The sequence below is a fragment of the Notamacropus eugenii genome, chromosome 3, assembly GCF_028372415.1.
Source record: "Notamacropus eugenii isolate mMacEug1 chromosome 3, mMacEug1.pri_v2, whole genome shotgun sequence".
Lineage (NCBI taxonomy): Eukaryota > Metazoa > Chordata > Mammalia > Diprotodontia > Macropodidae > Notamacropus > Notamacropus eugenii.
The window spans coordinates 165,128,944-165,134,625 of NC_092874.1; the positions used below are offsets into that span (position 1 = coordinate 165,128,944).

Consider the following 5,682-nt stretch of genomic DNA (forward strand, 5'->3'; position numbering starts at 1 on the left):
TCTGCTTCTGGGATTTGGCTTTCTGGTGTCTAAATAAATGTTTTTGTTCTGCCCTCTGTATAGAGAGTCTTTTATATTTTGCGATTGAGAACTAAGTTTGGTATACTCATAATCACCAACAGTGTTGTGAATTTTGCCTTGGCAGTACAAGAACACACTGAGCCTGTAAATTAGTAAGCAGAGTTCACAATGGGGCTTGAAAATGCATAAAAATGACTTTTGTTTTCTACCTATAAACCTTTTCCTACAGTATCTGGATAGGTCAATTGTACACTGTGGCAAATTTATACATAAGAGTTAGAAGATGAAGCTGGAAGAAGCATACTTTGAACAAGGCAGCACATTTCAAGTCATAATGTGAACATGCTGCAAATGAGGCAAAATATTAATCTTCCTTTCAATATATTTGTGTTTATTTATTTGATCTCCTTATTTGGACTTTATGTTCCAATTACTCTAAGTTTCAGGGCTTGTAATAGTCTGATCCTATTCTAATTTATGAATACTCACACAAGCATTGAAGCAAGCTTTGGTTGGTTTTCTAATAATCAGTCTATGGAGAGTATATGACTTCACTACAATTTGCAGATAAAAAAAATATTGAGGTATTTCTACTACAAAATCGTTCTTAAGATCATCCTCTGAACATAATACCTTATACTTCAAATTTTTGTCTTTAGAAAGATTTTTAAATCTCATAGAGTATGTTTTATGTTTTAAAAATTTCATTGGATGCTTTATTGTTCTTTATTTTTTGAATGTTTTTTTGGGGGGTGTGTGTGTAAATGGAATCGGTGAATATTGCTACAAATAAGAACTTTACAACTTTACTTTTTCTCAGCTTTGTATACTTGAAGTTCAAGCACTTAAAGCAAAAATAAAGACTTTATATCATTGCCTTAGTTAATAGCCTTGTAAAAACTGAAAATATATAAGCCAAAGTAATCATTCCTTTCTTATCCATTAGATTTATGGAAGAGATTATCTCAAACCATTCTTCAGTGTATTCATGCTCTGAAATTCAAAAATTTATCAGCCTTAGTATTTAATGTTGGAAATGCCTAATGGAATTAACCTTCAAAAACTAATTACTGAAAAGATCAGCAAACAACCTGTAAATCACCACAATATGACAACATGTTAGGACTGCAGCAGTGGTGAAGAGAGGAATGAAATAGATTTTGGCATTTACTGTTTCATTCATCTCTCAATTAATGTGGATATTAGGGACATGTGTTCTAATTTATGCCTTTAAGGAATGCAATTAAATATCAGAAAATGTACCTTTTGAGAAGTGAAAAGCTTATGGAAGAGTGCAAAAAACAATAAACCTCTTTTCCTTTATTATCACATTCTAACAATTTCATAAGAAATGAATACTTCTTAAGAAAGTTCTGCTAAAATTCTGCATATTGAGATGAGTCTGAGTTGAGGAATGTTTTTAAACTCTGGTTCTCTCACGTAAATGAAATTTCCTTTCTCTTATTTTAAATTTCAAAATGTTTCTGTTGCCTGTATGGACCAATAAGTGGACTCACCACTGACTAATTTGACACCTGCACATTTGACTCATTATAAGAAGAGGAATGAATAGGCTAGTTTCTGAAATGTTTTATCTTGGTTCAGAAGTTCCTACCACATTTTTTAGTTGTTATCACTTCTGTGTTTTGGTGCTTTCAGATTTTAAAATTTGAACAACATGAGAGTCAGAGGCATTTCTCATATCCTCTTTTAGAGTTTTTGCTTCTCTGGATTGACATTGGTACCATGACTCCCGTAGATTACTGTACCTGGAAAGACAGAGAAGGAAAATGAAAGGAGATATGAAATGGTTTGGGATGATGTATCACCAAAGCCGTATTCACAGCACTCGTGGTAAATGTGAATGTGCCAGCGAAGTTCTCAATCACAAAACCAAAAGAATCTCTATTCTTTTGACTGGAATATGTATGAGGCATAAGAAAAGGCAGAAGAAAAGCATTCATTTAGACACCAGAAAGTCTGATCCCAGAACCAGAAAGAAAAATCCCTCACAGTGACCAAGAAGTCAATAAACATGATCACAGCAGAGGGCAAAGGCATTCCCAAGCCCTCCCTCCCCGTTAGACAGGGCCTTCTCACAAGCAAATACTCACCAGCTTCAGCCTTGCTGCGCCTTCCTGTCTGCTTGTGTCCCCTGTCCTCTGCCCCAGCTTTGCTCACTCACTTCCTCCTGGTTCTGCTCTATCTTTCCTGTTACACATGTTCAGCAAGCTCCACCCACCACATGTGACTTAGACTTCCAGACGATTTAAGCAAATCACATGGGCCAATTAATGTATGAGAAAGATTGTTACATTTAAATTGCTATTCCACTGTGCCTCAAGATCTTTCATATTCATTACATAGGGCAGTGGGGCAACTGGCATTAACAGAACTTTAACAAGGATAACAGAAAATAAGCATATTAAAAATATTTAGGCAAATAGTGTCAACAGAATTTTACAACAGTAAATGGGGATCACACAAAATGAGCACATAAAACAATATTTTAGGGTGGGATCTGTGCACAAGCACCCAAACATGCCCCCTCAGTAAATGTGTCTTGGGGGTAAGAGGCTAAGGTTTCTTTTTCCATAACTATTCCTGCTGAGATGGGATGTAGAACTGTCCCTGTCCCAAGAGGTCCCATTTGAAAGATCAGTACTTTAGGTGGCATCTGGAGTTTGGTTAACTTCAGATCTAGAGATGACACATCACCATCATGGATTGGGGTGATGTCCAGTTTAAGAAATCAGGCTTCTGCATGTGGAGGATACTAAGCCTATAGGAAACAAATCTAGCAAACAAGTTTAACAAATGAAAAACTAAAAAGAAAAAGGAAACAATAACCAGAAGCAGGGTAGTCAGAGTAGATTTAGGGTCAGCTATGGTTCTGGAGTCCATGAATCCACTATCATACCCTCATTCATGGTAGAATATATTAGTTATGAGTACAATTTGGTAATCATCCTCTCCTGAATAAGCAGCAGTTACAGTAACATCTGCTGTAATTTCCACAGCCACATAATCTGGCTTCCGTTTTACCTATACTTTAGCTCTCAATTTTATTCTATCAGCAGAATCCAATCCTTCAGTTCCTTTGCCAGTTATTTCTGAGGGAGGTTCAGTTTTCACGAACGGTCTTGTATCACAAGGACTAACAATCATTTGAACTATTCTATCACTTTTACAAAATTGTGTGGATTCATCACTTAGATTTTGAAATGTCACAATTTCTCTTTGATAATTAGAATCAATCACTCCAGCCACTAAATATATATATATATATATGTATGTATGTATGTATGTATGTATGTATGTATGTATGTGTATATATATATATATACACACATATACACATATACATATATACATATACACACATATATAATATACATATACACATACACATATACACATACATATATATATGTATATATACGCATATGTATATATGTGTGTGTATATATATATGTGTGCATATATATGTATATGTGTATGTATATATGTGTGTGTGTGTGTGTGTATTCCTCAAGCTGCTAATCCTGATTTAGGTAATATCTGCCCAAAATGTGTCTTAGGATTCTCATACATATTCCAATCAAGATCGTTCTTACTTGAGTCCTCAAGGCATCGGTGGTCTGCTGCCTTCCATTTTCTGTTGCTCTGCAGCCGGTGTGAGTGTGTGCAGACATGGCCTCCAACAGTTACACTCAACAGGCTACACAAAGCTATGGAGCTTACCCTACCCAGCCTGGACAAGGCTATTCCCAACAAAGCAGTCAGTCATACAGCCAACAGAGTTACAGTGGTTATGGCCAGTCAGTTGATACCTCAGGCTATGGTCAAAGCAGCTATGGCTCTTCCTATGGACAAACCCAGAACACAGGCTATGGTACTCAGTCAACTCCCCAAGGATATGGTTCAACCAGTACTATGGCAGCAGCCAGAGTTCCCAACCTTCTTTTGGTCAGCAATCATCCTATCCTGGCTACAGCCAGCAGCCAGCCCCTAGCAGCACTTCAGGGAGCTACGGTAGCAGCTCTCAGAGGAGTAGCTATGGGCAGCCCCAGAGTGGGGACTATGGTCAGCAGTCTGGCTATGGTGGACAACAAAGCTCCTATGGACAGCAACAAAGCTCCTACAATCCCCCTCAGGGATATGGCCAGCAGAACGAATGTAACAGCAGCAGCAGGGGTAGTAGAGGAGGTGGTGGAGGTAGCTATGGCCAAGATTAGTCATCTATGAGTAATGGCAGTGGTGGTGGCTATGGCAGCCAGGACCAGAGTGGAGGCGGTAACAGCAGCTATGGGGGTGGGCAACAGGACCGAGAGGGAAGAGGATGTAGCAGTGGGACGGGGGGTGGGGTGGGGGGCTACAACCGTAGAAGTGGTGGCTATGAGCCCAGAGGTCATGGATGTGGCCATGGAGGCAGAGGTGGCATGAGCAGAAGTGATCAAGGTGGCTTCAATAAATTTGACGGACCTGGAGACCAAGAATCATGCCATGACTCTGAACAGGATAATTTTGACAATAATACCATCTTCGTCCAAGGCTTAGGTGAAAATGTTACCATTGAGTCTGTGGCAGATTACTTCGAGCAGATTGGTATTATTCAGACTAATAAGAAGACAAGGCACCCTATAATCAATTTGTATACAGATAGAGAGATAGGAAAGCTGAAAGGAGAGGCTACAGTATCATTTAATAATTTCCCCTCTGCCAAGGCAACCATTGATTGGTTTGATGGTAAAGAATTTTCTGGAAACCCCATTAAAGTCTGCTTTGCTACTCCAAGAGCAGACTTTAATAGAGGAGGTGGCAATGGCCATGGTGGTCATGGGCGTGGAGAACCTATGGGCTGGGGAGACTTTGGAGGTGGTGGCAGTGGTGGTGGTAGCAGAGGAAGATTCCCTAGTGGTGGTGGTGAAGGTGGAAGGCAACGGACAGCTGGAGATTGGAAGTATCCTAATCCCATATGTGAAAATATGGACTTTTCTTGGAGGAACGAGTGTAACCAGTGTAAGGCACCTAAACCTGATAGGTCTGGAAGGGGCCCTGGAAGCTCTCATATGGGGGGTAATTTTGGATATAATTGGAGAGGTGGCAGAAGTGGCTATGACGATGGAGGGTACTGAGGCAGAGGCAGGGACCAAGGTGGATTTCTGAGAGGGCTGGGGTGGAGGGGACAGAGGTGGCTTTGGACCTGGCAAGATGGACTGAAGGAGTGAACACAGACAAGACAGAAGAAAGAGTCCCATCTGGCTGAGGCATCTCTGGACCATCTTTTCTTCCAGACACTACTGTTGTACCCTTTATTTTGTAATCATCCCAACAAGTTCCCTATCCTTGTTTTGTGTCGGACTTTGTAATTGTAACCATGTCCCCAGCTCCCGTTAAATGCCATTGTTTTAGTTATCAAAAAAAAAAAAAAAAAGATTGTTCTTCTTTCTTTCCTATCCAACCCAAAGTCCAATAAACAACTTAAATCATATCCTGCTGAACCAAGTATTCCTGGATACAGCACTGGAATATCTGCAATCACAGTCCAATATTCAACATTTGGGATCTTATGTGTTTGTTGTTTTCTAATTTGCAGATTTTAGGTCATCATTCTGGTTAGAAATGTACTTCCTCCCAGTGGTCTATTATTCAAATTAC

The 5,682-nt window shown here is 39.5% G+C and overlaps 1 pseudogene; it reads left to right on the forward strand.

Moving 5' to 3' along the window:
* The first annotated feature begins 3,518 nt into the window (after nucleotides 1–3,518).
* LOC140531297 (RNA-binding protein FUS pseudogene) lies at nucleotides 3,519–5,452 on the forward strand (annotated as a pseudogene).
* Nucleotides 5,453–5,682: the final 230 nt, after the last annotated feature.